Raw genomic sequence first — 14,697 nt, forward strand, 5'->3', positions numbered from 1 at the left:
GCTGGAAGCTGAGTGTTCAGGCAGAGCAGGGCCGGGGGCAGAGTGGAAGCAGGCTCAGACTTCATGGTGCAGGCCAGAGGCAGTCCTGCCCATGACCTGCCTCCCAGGACTCCAGAGAAAAGACCTGCAGGATGAAGGGGAGGGTGGGGGAGAAGGAAACAAAGATTAGGGCCACGTGTCAGGAAAAGACTGCATCCCATTTCACAGATATTGATGGAGTGCTGACTGCGAGCCAGGCTAGTCTAATGATCCCCACAGTGCTTGGTGCTCCAAACAGAAGGGAGGGCCCGGGGTCTTCCAGAGCCACACCAGGACCCCAAGCTCAGTTCCTAATGATGCACTCAGTTTGTCCGTGTGCAAAAATAGTATAAAACCCCCAAAGCCATATCAGTACACCTTCACAATATTCATATCACAGGGTCACTTAGACAAAATTTATTTTTAACATAAGTGCTAACATTTTATACACTCAAATACACACATACAATTTTAACTCGTTTACCTATTAAAAGACATGAACATGAAAATGACATTCTTGTTTTTTAGATTTTTCTTTTTCAGTTTGACAATCCAGTGTTTGGTGTAGGCACCCTAAGACAGACCCTCACCTTTAAATTTTTGAGAGAAATATTTATAGGAATCAGTGAAAATAAATCAGAAGGTGAGTAAAGAGCAAAAAACACTCATCTCTTAACTAAATGTTGGGGGAAAGGTCTTATTGAAAAAAATACATGCTTTGAGCTTTAAAAAAAAAGAGGCTGAGTGAATCCTAGCTCTTGTATGTGGAACTTTGAGAAAATGTCTTAATCTATTTGAGTTTCTATTTTCTCATTTATAAAGTAGAGAAAATAAAAGACTTTTTCCAAGGTTGGAGAGAAGATTCAATGAGATCTTGTATTGGAAGATTCTAGCATGAGGCTACATACATAGTAGGTGAACAATAAACACTACCTTCTTTCCTTCCTTATTTCTAGGTAGGAAGGGACGAGAAGAAGTGTCTGTACGTGCGAGTGTGCACATGTCTGTGAAGTGGGGATAGCATATTAAGACACATTTTTTTAATTAAAAAAACTGCAGAATGGACAACAAATGAACAGTTAAGGAATGTCACAGACCTAGCGCATATTACGCGTGTTTTATACTGCTTGGAAATGCACCAGCACCCAGTCAAGGGGGTGATCTGGTCACATAGCGGAGTGGAGACTTCTGTGTTCACATGAAAGCAATGAGTGCAATTTCCAAGAGCTATGCAAGTTGCTGCCTATTAATAGGCATGTTTGATAATTCACCATGGTCTCTGTCAGACCACTGTCCACTATTTTTATAATGAGCACATTAGCAAAGCTAGTTATTACCCCTGCTTTGGAGAGGCAAACACTGTTCCTTAAGCAGGAACAAACACCTGTTTCCCCTGAATAAGCAAGCCCAACCAAAAAGAGGCTGATTAAATCCATCATGAGGAAAGCCTCTGTCTTGTCCATGCAGTGTTTCCCAAAGTGTGGCATGGGCACCTCCAGGGGTGCAAGGGATGCTTACTAGAACATGGGCACAGCAGTGTGGAGGTGCCAACTCGTGCGGAATGTGAGAACCAACTATTAAAATTTCAGAAATTTTTGAGCTGGTTGATGACACTTTGGTAGCATGAAATCAACTATGCTAGGAATATTTACACCACAGAAATAGGCAAACATCACAAATCAGAGTCTGAGAAGATGAGATTTAAGGAAAGTCTTCAGAGAGGGTGAGAGAATTAGCCACATAAATATCTGGGGAGAATGTTCCAGAAGTAATAGTGCAAAGGCCTTAAGCCTGGAGCAGGCTGGTATGTTTGAAGAACAGCAAGGAGGCTCGTACTATTGGAGTGGAGTGAGTGGAAGACATGAAGCCAGAGGCGAGGTGGGTATCAGGCAGCTAGAGAATGAGTGATGACCTAGTCTCTAAGAACGTGATCATTGTACGAGGTGAGTTATGCCAACCAAAGCAAAAGGCAACATCCCAGGGGAGAGAGGAGATGCTTGTCCCCAAAGAGGGCTTCTTCTGGTCTAACATCTGCCATGTCTACGTATTTTTTTCATCAAATTTTTGAAAAGGGGCCACTTTCAGGGAATGTGCTCAGAGGACAGCAGCTCCCCTGCCCCCTCCCCCTATCGTGCATCTGATCTAGAAGAGCGGGGAGCAAGGCAGGCATGAGCACGAAGCCTCTCCAGAGGAGTTTCCCAAGCCAGGAAATGTTAATGAGCTGGGAAGGTAAAAATCATGTGGTATGTGATGGAGCCCACGGCGTGTGAGCCCCAGAGGCCTGGGCAAGTGTTTTCTCAGTGACGCCACCCTGGCTGCTGCACCTCCCTCTCCACTCCCTGTCCTGCCCGTTTAGACCAAGGCGTGCAGCTCAAGCAAGGCCCAGGATCAGATGGCTAAAGCCAGTGGGACCCTCAGTGGGAGGCAAGGACATTCAGATGGAGGGCTCAGTGATCTGGATGAGCAGGGAGATGGGAATCCCTCTAAGTGGATAGATAGCTCCAGAAGCTTTCAGACTGGTCTAGATGTCAGCTCACCTCTGGGCCCCTGCAAGTCTCTTATGTGTCTGCAGAAATTAAATGACTTGCTCAATTCAATCTAACTACTTATTGAGCTCCGATCTTTTCCAGCCACTCCTGGATCTAAGCAGAGTAAGACACGGTTCTCGCCTTCAGGGGCATCACAAAGTAGTGGGGGAAAGTGTACTTTAGAGACATAAAACAGAGCGATAAAGAGTCCAGGCACTGGAAGCTCCGTGGGACGCAACCTGGGGGCACGGACTGCTTCACCATGGTGCTGCCACAGGGCCTTGGCATGGAGTGGGAGCTCAGGAAACATGTACAGGAAGAATGAACAGTAAAAACAGAAGCTGAAGAGCAGTGCTGAGGATCATCTGACTTCTGTCCCACGCGGCGGCCTCCACACCACCCCGCTTTGTACAATGACGGCAATCCTGCGCCTCCACACTTCCCTGGATGCCCACCTCAGATGACTCCTCAGGACAAAGCAGCACATGTCTGGTGATCTGGGGTAACCCACGAGTTAAGAACTAAGCTGCCCAGGACCACTTGCTGTGAGGAGGATCATGGGAATTTACCCAGCCTGCTTAGGGGTGACCACTCTATCCCGCCTGCTGAGCCTCCTCCATCAGATTGGCAGTCCTCCCCTCCAGCCCGGACCAGCACTGGAGATACTGACGTTCCCCTGCCTGCATCTTGGGGAGTCAAAAAGGCTAACCAAGGAAAACCAAGCTTTCTCTCCCACAGGCGCCAGGTAGAATCTGATTTCAGGACTGGTAACATCAGAATTGGGTTAATCTACACTTGACACCCTATGGTCTGCCCACATTCTCTCCTAAAGCCCTTCCATTTCTTTCTTGGACTGTGGACATTTCCGTGGCCTCTAGAAAATTGCCACAGTGGCCCAGCCAAAAGCTAGAGACGACCTTACATTTAATATCACAGGCCTCGAGCCAGCTGCCCCAGGCATTTACCCTTTGGCCTTCTCTAACCCTCTGGCAGGGCTGTGCGAGGCTCAAGAAATGGGAAAATGGGAGCCAGGGAGTGCTCTCTACCGGGTAGGCCAACTGCTACCCTCTCCTGAGCCACAGGAGGACGCAGGCAGCCGCACATGCAGGTGGTTTGCTCCAGGGCCCACATGGAGGGCCCAGACTGGTGCAGAAGCTCAAACAAAATGCTTGTCTACTGTGTGAGAATCCAGCAGGAGAGGGAAAGTGAGTGACATTATCTAATTGCCAGCTAATTTACATAATTATTAAATGGCATACTCCTTATGGGGGGTTCACATCTTTGCAAACGTCTCACGATCCAGCTCCTTAGGAGGCAGCGGGGCCCTCACACAACTCCGACACATGGGCTATTTGCCATCGGCACAGCTCAGGAGATCTGGCTGCCATGTGCCTTTCCACCTCCCCCCCTACAGCTCCTCTGTTCCCTTGACAGACTCAGAGGAAAGAGGGGCCTGTGTCTAGAACCACGGTCATTGGGAACGATGATTACTGTCCTCAGTGCCTCAGACTGGGCTTGCCAGTTCTTCCTCTAGAACAGCGGTCCCTAACCTTTTGGCACCAGGGACTGGTTTCATGGAAGACAATTTTTCCACAGACCGGGGCAGGGGGGATGGCTTTGGGATGATTCAAGCGCATTACATTTATTGTGCACTTTATTTCTATTATTATTACATTGTAATATGTAATGAAATAATTATACAACTCACCGTAATGCAGAATCAGTGGAAGCCCTGAGCTCGTTGTCACTTGCCACCCACTGATAGGGTTTTGATATGAGTCTGCAAGTGACTGATTTATTATGGTCTCTGTGCAGTCAGACCTCTCTGCTAACAATCATCTGTAGTTGCAGCTGCTCCCCAGCACTAGCGTCACCGCCTCAGCTCCACCTCAGATCATCAAGCGTTAGATTTTCACAAGGAGCACGCAACCTAAATCCCTCGCATGCGCAGTTCACAGTAGGGCTCCCGCTCCTATGAGAATCTAATGCTGCCCCCGATCTGACAGGAGGCGGAGCTCAGGCGGTAATGCGAGCGAAGGGGAGCGGCTGTAAATACAGATGAAGCTTCGCTTGCTGGCCCGCTGCTCACCTCCTGCTGTGTGGCCTGGTTCCTAATAGGCCACGGACTGGTCTGTGGCCCAGGGTTTGGGGACCCCCTGCTCTGGAACTTCTCATCAGCATCCTTCTTATGTCCCTCATCAGGACCAGAAAGTCCCTATAATGGCTCTCTGTTGGTTCTACTGGCCTCCCTTTCACCATACCCCTTGCCCCCCTTTGAAGGTAAAATGATTTTCACCACCAATCTGAGTCCAGGTCATTTAGGTGGGCTTCATCCCAACCCCAGATCTTGTGAGCCAATTTAGCCAATTAGGACATTCTAATCTCCTGCCATAGTGATTAGTTTAAAGATGGGTCTGTCAACCAAACTGAGTCAAACCGGAGTTCACTCTGGAACTTTTTCTGGAATTATTGGGAGAAGGGCCCTCTTTTTTTACCTCATTGTCAAACAACTATAGTGAAATCCAGAATTGATAAGAGATACCACTGTTACTATTCCAGATAATCTTGTCTAATAATGAAGACAACAAAGAAGTAGAGCCAAGAGATGGACAGAGATGGATTTCTAGCGATGTTTTAGCACCTAAATGTAGCCAGACCTGAAGCCCAATGGATCCTGGGACTTTCATTACATGAACCAAAACTTTCTTTTTTCTCCTTGCTTAAGTAAGTTCTAGTTGGGTTGTGACCAAGAGTCCTGACTGATACACTCCTAATACTAAACCTTAAAAAAATACTGTCATTGGGCTTCCCTGGTGGCGCAGTGGTTGAGAGTCCGCCTGCCAATGCAGGGGACCCGGGTTCGTGCCCCAGTCCGGGAAGATCCCACATGCCGTGGAGCGGCTGGGCCCATGAGCCATGGCCGCTGAGCCTGCGCGTCCGGAGCCTGCGCTCCGCAATGGGAGAGGCCACAACAGTGAGAGGCCTGCGTACAGCCAAAAAAAAAAAAAAATACTGTCATTGACACATCAACAGAAGCTTTCATTTCATATGGCCACTCATACCTGGCAGGACTCCCTGTGACTTGAGAGACATGTCAGATGTCTCACCCCTACCACCAATGCTCTATACCCCTCTTGCCCATGTCCCTGGGCATGCTCTATCCCCAGGTGCTTTGGAGGGGGATGCAGGCTCATCCTTGCACAACAGCCTCAGAGATTCACTCTGTCAACTAAACTATGCCCCTCTTGACACTACACCACTAGGGCAGCCCCTCACACTCAGTACTCTCTATCTTAACTCAACAGCAAAGGCTCTACTGCAGGCAGGGGTGGTGGGGGTGGGGGTGTGGGAGCGTGAAGGCATGAATTCCCTCTGAAATATGAAAGTAGTTCAGGGCAGGGATGCAGAACATGGGCTTTGGCGTCAGGCAGGGCTGTATTTAAACCCAGACTGTCATTACTATAGCTATTTAGCCTTGGGCAACTCTCTGAGTCTTTGATTCATCTGAGAGAGAGAGAGAGAGAGAGAGAGAATGATAATACCTATATCATAGGGTAGTTTTGGACTTTATTAACTTTTAAAATGCACAGAGAGGTACAACTACTTTTGGAAAACTGCATGGCAATAGCTACTAAAGCTGAATATTTTTGTCCCATGACTCCATAATTCCCCTCCTAGGTATACACCAGCAGAAATGCTTACCTATGTCCAACCCAAGACATGCACAAAAATCTTCATAACAACATTAGTCATAACAGCCAAAACCTAGAAAATAACCCAATGTCCATCTGCGGTAGAATGGAATAGAAAATTGTCATCTATTCATGCAAAATGCCATACAGCACTGAGAATGATTGGTCTTCAGAGAGCCACATGGATGCATCTCACAGAAGAGCACATATTCTTTCTTTTTTTTTTCGCAGTACGCGGGCCTCTCACTGTTGTGGCCTCTCCCGTTGCGGAGCACAGGCTCCGGACGCGCAGGCTCAGTGGCCATGGCTCACGGGCCCAGCCACTCTGCAGCATGTGGGATCTTCCCGGACTGGGGCACGAACCCGTGTCCCCTGCATCGGCAGGTGGACCCTCAACCACTGTGCCACCAGGGAAGTCCTTCTTTTTTTTTTTTTTAACATCTTTATTGGAGTATAATTGCTGTACAATGGTGTGTCAGTTTCTGCTTTATAACAAACTGAATCAGCTATACATATACATATATCTCCATATCTCCTCCCTCTTGCGTCTCCCTCCCACCCTCCCTATCCCACCCCTCTAGGTGGTCACAAAGCACGGAGCTGATCTCCCTGTGCTATGCGGCTGCTTCCCACTAGCTATCTATTTTACATTTGGTGGTGTATATATGTCCATGCCACTCTCTCACTTCATCCCAGCTTACCCTTCCTCCTCCATGTCAGTCTCTAAAGTCCAAACAGAACACAGGCATTAGAGTAAGTGCCCATTTCAGGGAGGTTAAACCCATGGGCTCTGGAGCCAGATCTCCTGAGTGCAAATCCCAGATGTACCACTAGCTACCTGTGTAACCTGGAGCAAGTCACTTATCTTCTCTGAGCCTCAGCTGCCTCATCTGTAAAATGGAGTTAATAGTGAGTTACCATGGAAGGGCACTTAATAAGGGTAAAGCCCTTAGACAGCAGTGCTCGGCACAGGTAAGTACCGAGTGAATGCTAGCTACCGCTGCTGCCGCTGCCGCTACTTGCCCTTGATGCTTGTATTTCCTCCTAGCAGCATGGCTGACGTTGGTGCCTCAACTGGCCTGCTCGGGAGAGTAACATGGACAGATGGACATCTTTTAAACTTCATCCCAATGACACAGACAATGGTAAGAGTCACATCTGAGTCTTCGTGTGAGGAACCTTTGGAGGTACAGGGGTGTTTGGACATACAGAGGCAACTCGACAGTAGCAAGAGCAGTATCTTCAGGGGCCTGAGGCAGTCTTAAATTGGAAGGGAGATCCCGCAGGCTCTCTCAAGGACAGAGTTTCTGTCTAGTGAATGGAAGTTCTAGAAAGAGTATTAGTGTCTTTATCTTACACACAGACCACCTTCAGATGAAGTGGGCTACCCCGTCACTGGAGATATCCCGGAAGAGACTGGAAACTCTTTGGCGTTGCATGTCCAGTACTAAATAGGTCTTTGCATGAAGTGCAATAGAGTCCAGAAGAACAAAAGATGACTCTGGCCCAGTGTGGTCAGGGAAGAATTCTCAGTGGAGGGGGAACTTAATGGAAACTTGAAGGATACGAGGCATAGGCAACTGAGGAAAAGTCTGCTGTGGGGAAAAGACCGCTAGACCAGAGTCAGAACGAGGCTCTGTCTTTCCACTAACTATGGGTCAGGTGACCTTATGGGAAACTCTATGATCTATCCAATTTTCATTTCTTCTCTTGTAAATTAGGGAAAACAATGAATCCATCTTCCAGGATGCCGTGAACACCTAAGGAGGTAAAAGACTACACAACGTAAGGTGATAATCATGCCTTCTTATTGTCATGCCTGACAGTCCTTTAAGGTTCATACTAAAAGCACCTCATGGCATTAGTCTCTGCCCCTCCTATCACTTTTACTCCATCCTATGGGTGTCCTGAGTTTTCTAGTGTGCAAAACGCAACCACGACAAATGCTCCCCCACAGACGACAGAACTCAGGCCTTGCAAGGTGCCGACAGGCTTTCCAGCATCCTAGGTGCAGCTAGGAACTCAAGAGGCTGTGGTCATTCCCTCATTCATCCTCCTCCCTCCCCCGTCCCCTCCTCTCCCAGACAGCGGGCCTCCCAGTCCAGAGTTCCAAGCCATGGGCTGGGAAGCCATCTGGCTGCTGGGAGAGTTAATAATTTATAGTGAAGATAATCACCCTTCAAGATCCTCGCCTCTTGGGACCATTAAAAAGGATTCCATTGAGAGTCAGTGAGTTCTTTACATGAGGGGATAGGGAGAAGGGGAGAGGGGAGGGCTGGATGCGGGGAGGAAACGGTGAAGAGAAAGGGAGGGAAAAATCAACTAGGTGCTCAGCTGATCTTCCACCTAACTGAGGTAGGGGGAGAGGGAAATTATTCAGTTCAGGAAGACAATCTTATCCAGCTTGCGCAGCACCAGCCCAGAAAGAGTGCAATTTACGGTCTTTTCTCCTAGCCAACTCTCTCTACACAAAGAGAAAAAAATCAAACATGCAAGAGATGCAGAGAGAGATGCAGACAAGAGGAAACAAGCCTGCCCAGCAGTCATGTCTGGGGCTGCTGGGATGGCTCTCTCTGTTCTCTTTCCAGGGCACAGTAAGGCCCCCACTGTGCTAACTACTCCCATTACTTGACAAATTCTCCATTAACAAGCAAGCGGTGCCAGAGCTGACGGGGGTAAAGCAGAAAGGACTCACCGGGGCTCTGCACAGACTTGAGGTGCACAGACCCAGACCCGTGAGTCCCCAGCTTCATTACGGGGCAAACGCAGGGCCTGACACAGCCCATCTGTGGGGTGCACCTTGGAGGCGTGAGGTGCAGGCTACGCTTCCTGCAGTGTGATGCGATGGCTGAGGGTAGAGGAGCACGTGCGGGCAGGGACGGGGAATGCCATCTCTAGGAAGGATTACAGCGGGAGTGTGGACTGAGCCTGGGGGTCTGGGGCAGGCTAAGGACAGCCTCTAAGAAGGAGGCAGAGCTGATCAGTGTGTTCAGGACCAAGGCAATGGCAGCTTGGTCCTCCCGTGACTTTGGAAAGCCGCACTGTTCTCCCAGCACACACATCTTACAAAAGAGAAGCGGCACCCACAGCAAGCACTCCTATCACACTCACTCTGTGCAAGGCATACACCAAGTATCTTACACTCTAAGAAGTAGTCACTATTATTATTCCTATTTTATAGATGAGTAAACTGAGACCCCCCAAGAGATCAAATAATTTTCCCAGAGTCACACAGCTAATAAGGGGCAAAACCAGGTCTGGCTCCAAAATCCATGCCGCGGCCCTGCCATCTCCTCTTCTCCACACTCAGGCTGCCCAGGGTTCCCTGACTCTGTGTCAGGACATTCCAGTCCTGGCCCAGAGAGCCAAGATCTCAAAGGGGAGTGCTCTGGCTACACTCTGATCAATTTAACTATACCAATGATTCCCTCTCCCCAGACCATGTACCAGCCTCCTAACAGGTCTCCCTGCTTCCATCCTTGCCCCTTATGGGATATCTTCTACACAGTAGTCAGAGTGACCTTGTAAAGTGGACGTCATTATTTCTTTATTCAAAATCCTCCAATAATTTCTCTACATACTCAGAATGAAATCCAACATCCTCCCTGTGGCCTACAAGACCCTACATGGTCTGGCCCCCAGGCCACCTCTCCAATCTCATCTACTACTTCTCATCTCCTTACTTACTGGGCCTCAGACATGCTGCCTCTTTGGAGTTTGCAGAATTCACCGAGTACAGTTTAACCTCAGAGCCTTTGCGTGGGCTGTTCCCACTGCCTGGACTGCCCTTCCCCAAACCTTCTCACGTTCCACTCCCTCTCCTCCAGATCTCCACTCCAGCATCTCCTCTTTCTAAAATAGCTTTGGGGTACAAGTTAGCACTCTCCAGTCTTCTCACCTTCCATCTTTGTGGGGAAACTGTGTGCCTCCTTATCTTCCCATCCTATCTGTTGCCTAGGAATTGAAAAGGAGATGCAGGTACTGCCAAGAAACAACCAGACCTCAGCGCCGACCCTTCCCAGGAAGTCATCGCCTGAGAGAGGGAGGTGGCCAGAGGAAAGGGATCTAAATCAGAAAAGTGTTTTTGTCAGATGAGCATCCCTGTCAGTGGCTAAGGAGGCCTGGGCAGGGCACAATGACCCAATGACCACATCTGTTGCAACACCCCCAGATCCCACTGGTCACTGTCCCCACTGCCAATTCCCACAGATTATGAATTGTTGCCAACCCTCATAGTCTGTCCTGCGGAGAGGCATAAACATGTGAGGGAGAAAGAGAAGAGAGGAAGACAGTGGCAAGGAAAAGACACGGCTAGGGGGCACTCTTGGGACTCTCCCAGATCAGGGCAAGTTATTAGCAGCTTACAAGCTTTGCAGGAATGTGGGTATGGTGCCTGGCACACAGTGAGTCATAGATAAATGTTTGCTGAGATAAATGTTTGCTGACTCAACTAAGGTGAGGAAGCAAATGGAAGTTAGAAGAATTCAAGGGAGAGACTTCTGGGTCAGACCACTGGCAGACCAGGTCTAGTATCTCATTCCCGACAATATAATAGGTACTGCTGCCGCCCCGCACCCCCAAAGATGAAGAACGTCAGAGCTGGAGAAGACAGTGAAGATCACCTGATTCAAACCCTTCATTCTAGGCGGGGGAGGGAGGAAGGACCCTGGGGATGGTCAAGCTAGTGTCCAAGATCTCACAACTGGGCAGTGCCAAAGTGACACTAGACCCCAGGGATCTGGACCCTTTGTCCAGGGATCTTTCCATGAGACCAGTGGCTTTCCTTTCTTAGGTCACTGAGACACTTATTTCTTCCAAAAGAAGAAGTAATGCATCAAAACCCAAAATATGACAGTGAAAAGCAGAGTTGCTCTGTAGAAGTGGGAGGTGAAAGCTCCCTTTCCCCCACCTTGACTTCCAGAGTGGTTCTCAAGATTGTATCATCAAAACCTCTAGAGTCCTAAAGGGCAGTTTCAAAACCACTGTACCATACCAGCCTCAACATAGAAAGGGCTATCGCTCAGATCTCCTACTTTCCCCTCCAAAAGCTACAAAGAGACTGTCATTTACACAAATCTCTCTTGAACAGATTTGCCTTTTCATTCGTACTAGCTTGGGACTGAGTCTTACAACCTTTGCATCTCTTACAGTTGCTAGCATCCGTGAATACTCATGAGAGGGACACATTCCTTGAGTTTACCACCCTCTGCATGAAATGGGTCTGCCTATTATTTGTCCTGAGTTTCTCCCCAGTAAATTTCAAGCAGTGTCCCTGCCCTCTGCCCTGGTATTCTGAGGTTTGGTTAAGAGCTAGACTCTGAAGTCAGACAGAACCAGATTCTGATCCCAGCTCACCACTTAGGAGCTATGTAAACTTTGGCAGGTACTTAATTCCTCCGAACCTCAGGGTTCTCATCTGTAAAACAGGAGAGGTAATACTAGTATCTAAAGGTTTGCTGTGAGGATTCAGGGGCAGTGGGGGTGTGCACATAAAGGTCCTAGCAGAAACTGGCCCGCAGCAAGCATTCGATAACTGTTAGCTGTTACCATCACCATCATTGCTATTTCTCTGCTGGCCTTATGCACATAATAATTCTGGTGTTCATGACCAAAATTCTTCACCTCTCTCTATCTCTAGGCACTTTACCATCTAACATTACTGCACCCAACCCTTGACACCAAGCTCAGACATGTGACTTGCTTTGGCGGAATGGGATGTTAGCAAACATGACATGAGCAGAGGCTTGGAAAGTAATTTTACATTTTCTTGTGGCTCACCCTTGCTCCTCTGCCATGAGACCATGCCTAAGCTCACCTCCTAGAGGATGAGACATGTAAAAGGGAAGTGAGTCATCGCAGAGAGCCCCAATCCTGAGGCAGCTAAGGAAACAACGCCCAAGTTCTTAGCTCCAGATTTACTGTGAGCCCTTAACATGGAACCTCCAAGCCTATGAACCCCATGATATGGTCCAGCCTCAACAGCTTCAGTGTCACTGACTTTTCTGAAGGACATCACCACAGAGAAGCAAAAGGTGGGAGCCTTGTGAGAGCAGAAGCTCGGTGGTGTGTAAAGTCAGTGGATCAGGGCAGCTTCTGTACGCTGGGAGCAGAGAATGTACAACCAGCAATACACATGGAAACCGCCATACATAACACGCATGGAGCAAACAAATAGGTACTAAGTCCCTATAGCAATGACCTCATAAGGTTCATTAAAAGTAGTATGCACTAATGTGTGTAGAGTACCTCAGAGTTTACAAAACACTCTCATCTTACCTTCATAGTGACAAGATGTCAATTTTTTCAACTCTCTTTTACATATGAAGAAAGTGAAGCTCAGAGAGAGAACGTGGTTTGTTCAGGTTCACAGAACCAGTAAGTGATGTAACTGAATCTTAAATTCAGGCCCTTGAACAGTAAGTCCTATGTTTCTATCATTATGTCACACTGATTAGCATTAGATCATTACTTCTGGGATCTGTTAGATAAGGAAGGTGAATACATGAATCCTCCCTTCACATGTCCGCTGTACACTTCATAATCAATCATAGAAACTTTCTATTAAGCCAGATGGAGCCTCAGACTCCCTCTCAAACCAAGGGTCAAAGCATATACTACCCATACATCAATCACACCATAACATTTGAAGTGAAACCTCTGGGCTTACCCTGCAGTAATTAAACACATTGGATGGCACTCAATGGACTCACCTATGCCAGACTGTCTTATAACAGATAGTGAGTTATTACCTAATGACAAACTTTTCATCTAGGTTACCAATCCAAAATGTGCAATCATTCAAACACAGTTTTCATTATCCTCAAAAGGTAGAAAGTTCCCATGACATCTTTCTCTACAAAGTTCTAGGTTTAACTTAATAGTAAAAATATCTTGAAGTTTCTAAAATAAAAAATCAGTGTCACTTTCAAACTCATGGCTCAAAAAATTAACTAGTCTATCAACATGACTTCAACTTTAGGGCTCATTGAATAATTCTGTAATATTTAAGGTCTTTTGTTTATGATACATTATTATATAATCAGGACTACCTGTAATTTTGCATTAATTTTCCCAATTTACTTATTAGTACCCATTTATATCTTAGCTTTAAAAAATGTGCTATGTTTGAAAGGTAACAAAATTCCACCTCTTCTGTAAAATATCCTATAACTCCATCTCTCTAAGCCAGAATGGGCTTTTGTTATTCTAAACTAAGGAAGTCTTTTTATAAACAGAAAGGTGAGTGCCTAAGAGATGGTGACAAGAGGGAGCTAAGAAGTCACAATCTTCACTTCATTCAACTCACACTTATTCATTCATTCAACAAACCCCCAATAAATACCTGCTACTTACCAGGCACCACATAAGGCCCTGACTCCCAAAGATCCCAGCCACTTAGGGAGTGAGGGGAGATAAACGTGCAAGCAACAGTCATAATGGGAGGTGATGGTACTTTAATAAAAATGTACAACTGTTACATGAGCACAAAAGATGGAGCCAATGACTAGCCAAGAGGGAGAAGAAGACTTTTGAGCTGCACTTCAAAGCATGAGGGTTTTTGCTAGACCAAGCCATGGGGGTGGTATGCCAGCAGAGGGAAAGGCATGAATGAAGGCAGGGAAAAGTTAAAGATCATGGGATACTCAGGAAGTAATCAGAAGTTCTATTTGGCTGGAAGGTGGGGTGGGTGGGAGGTAAGAGTGGGGAAAAATGTAAAGCTCGAGAGCCGTGCTGGAGGCAGAGTTCCAAAGGGCTTGGATGCCAAGCTCAAGAGACCTTGGGGACCCACCGAGAGACTTTAAACAGAGGGAACGATGGGATAAAGTCTGCATTTTAGATGGTGTGGGAACTAGTTTTAAAAGGAATACATGAGGACACAGAGAAACCAATTAAGAGGTCATTGCTCTTATCCAGAAGATAGGGAAAGATCCTGAACTTGATCCCTATACCTAGTTCTTAACCATCCATGGCCATACCCCACATACCTGAACAGCCAGGTTGATCCAATACCCGAGACCACATCCTATCCATGTAGATAATCCAAAAGAGGGAGAAAGTAGCTAATAGTCCCTGTTCTAGACTCCGTGCTTTCCCTTGGAACTGCCTGATTTTCAGAATTCCTGACTCTATCTTGACATGTCCAGACCTCTCAACCTCTGGTCACATGCCTACACAACCAAGTGCTTTTGTCCTCAAGCCTCCAGATAGATAGTTATTTGATGCCTCAAATCCTCCCTGGGGTGCAGGGTGCTCAGGGGTGAGCCAGGGCTGCTCTAGGAATAGTGGGCCAAAATAGAAGCTTAGCAGGTACGACCCAATTCTGAAACCTGAATACCCACCTCCAACATCATCAGGACAAAGGATGACCACATGTCTGAACCCACTGGGTGCTCTAAAAGGAAGCCAACCCCATCCTGAGCACAGAAAAAGAAAAAAAGAACACATTAAGTCTGGTGCAA

At 47.3% G+C, this 14,697-nt stretch overlaps 1 pseudogene; it reads left to right on the forward strand.

Moving 5' to 3' along the window:
* Positions 1 to 1,918: 1,918 nt before the first annotated feature.
* The window catches only part of LOC132417676 (cyclin-dependent kinase 1-like), a 173,049-nt pseudogene continuing 160,270 nt past the window's right edge, over positions 1,919 to 14,697 (forward strand).

Source organism: Delphinus delphis, chromosome 2 (genome assembly GCF_949987515.2).
Source record: "Delphinus delphis chromosome 2, mDelDel1.2, whole genome shotgun sequence".
Classification (NCBI taxonomy): Eukaryota; Metazoa; Chordata; class Mammalia; order Artiodactyla; family Delphinidae; genus Delphinus; species Delphinus delphis.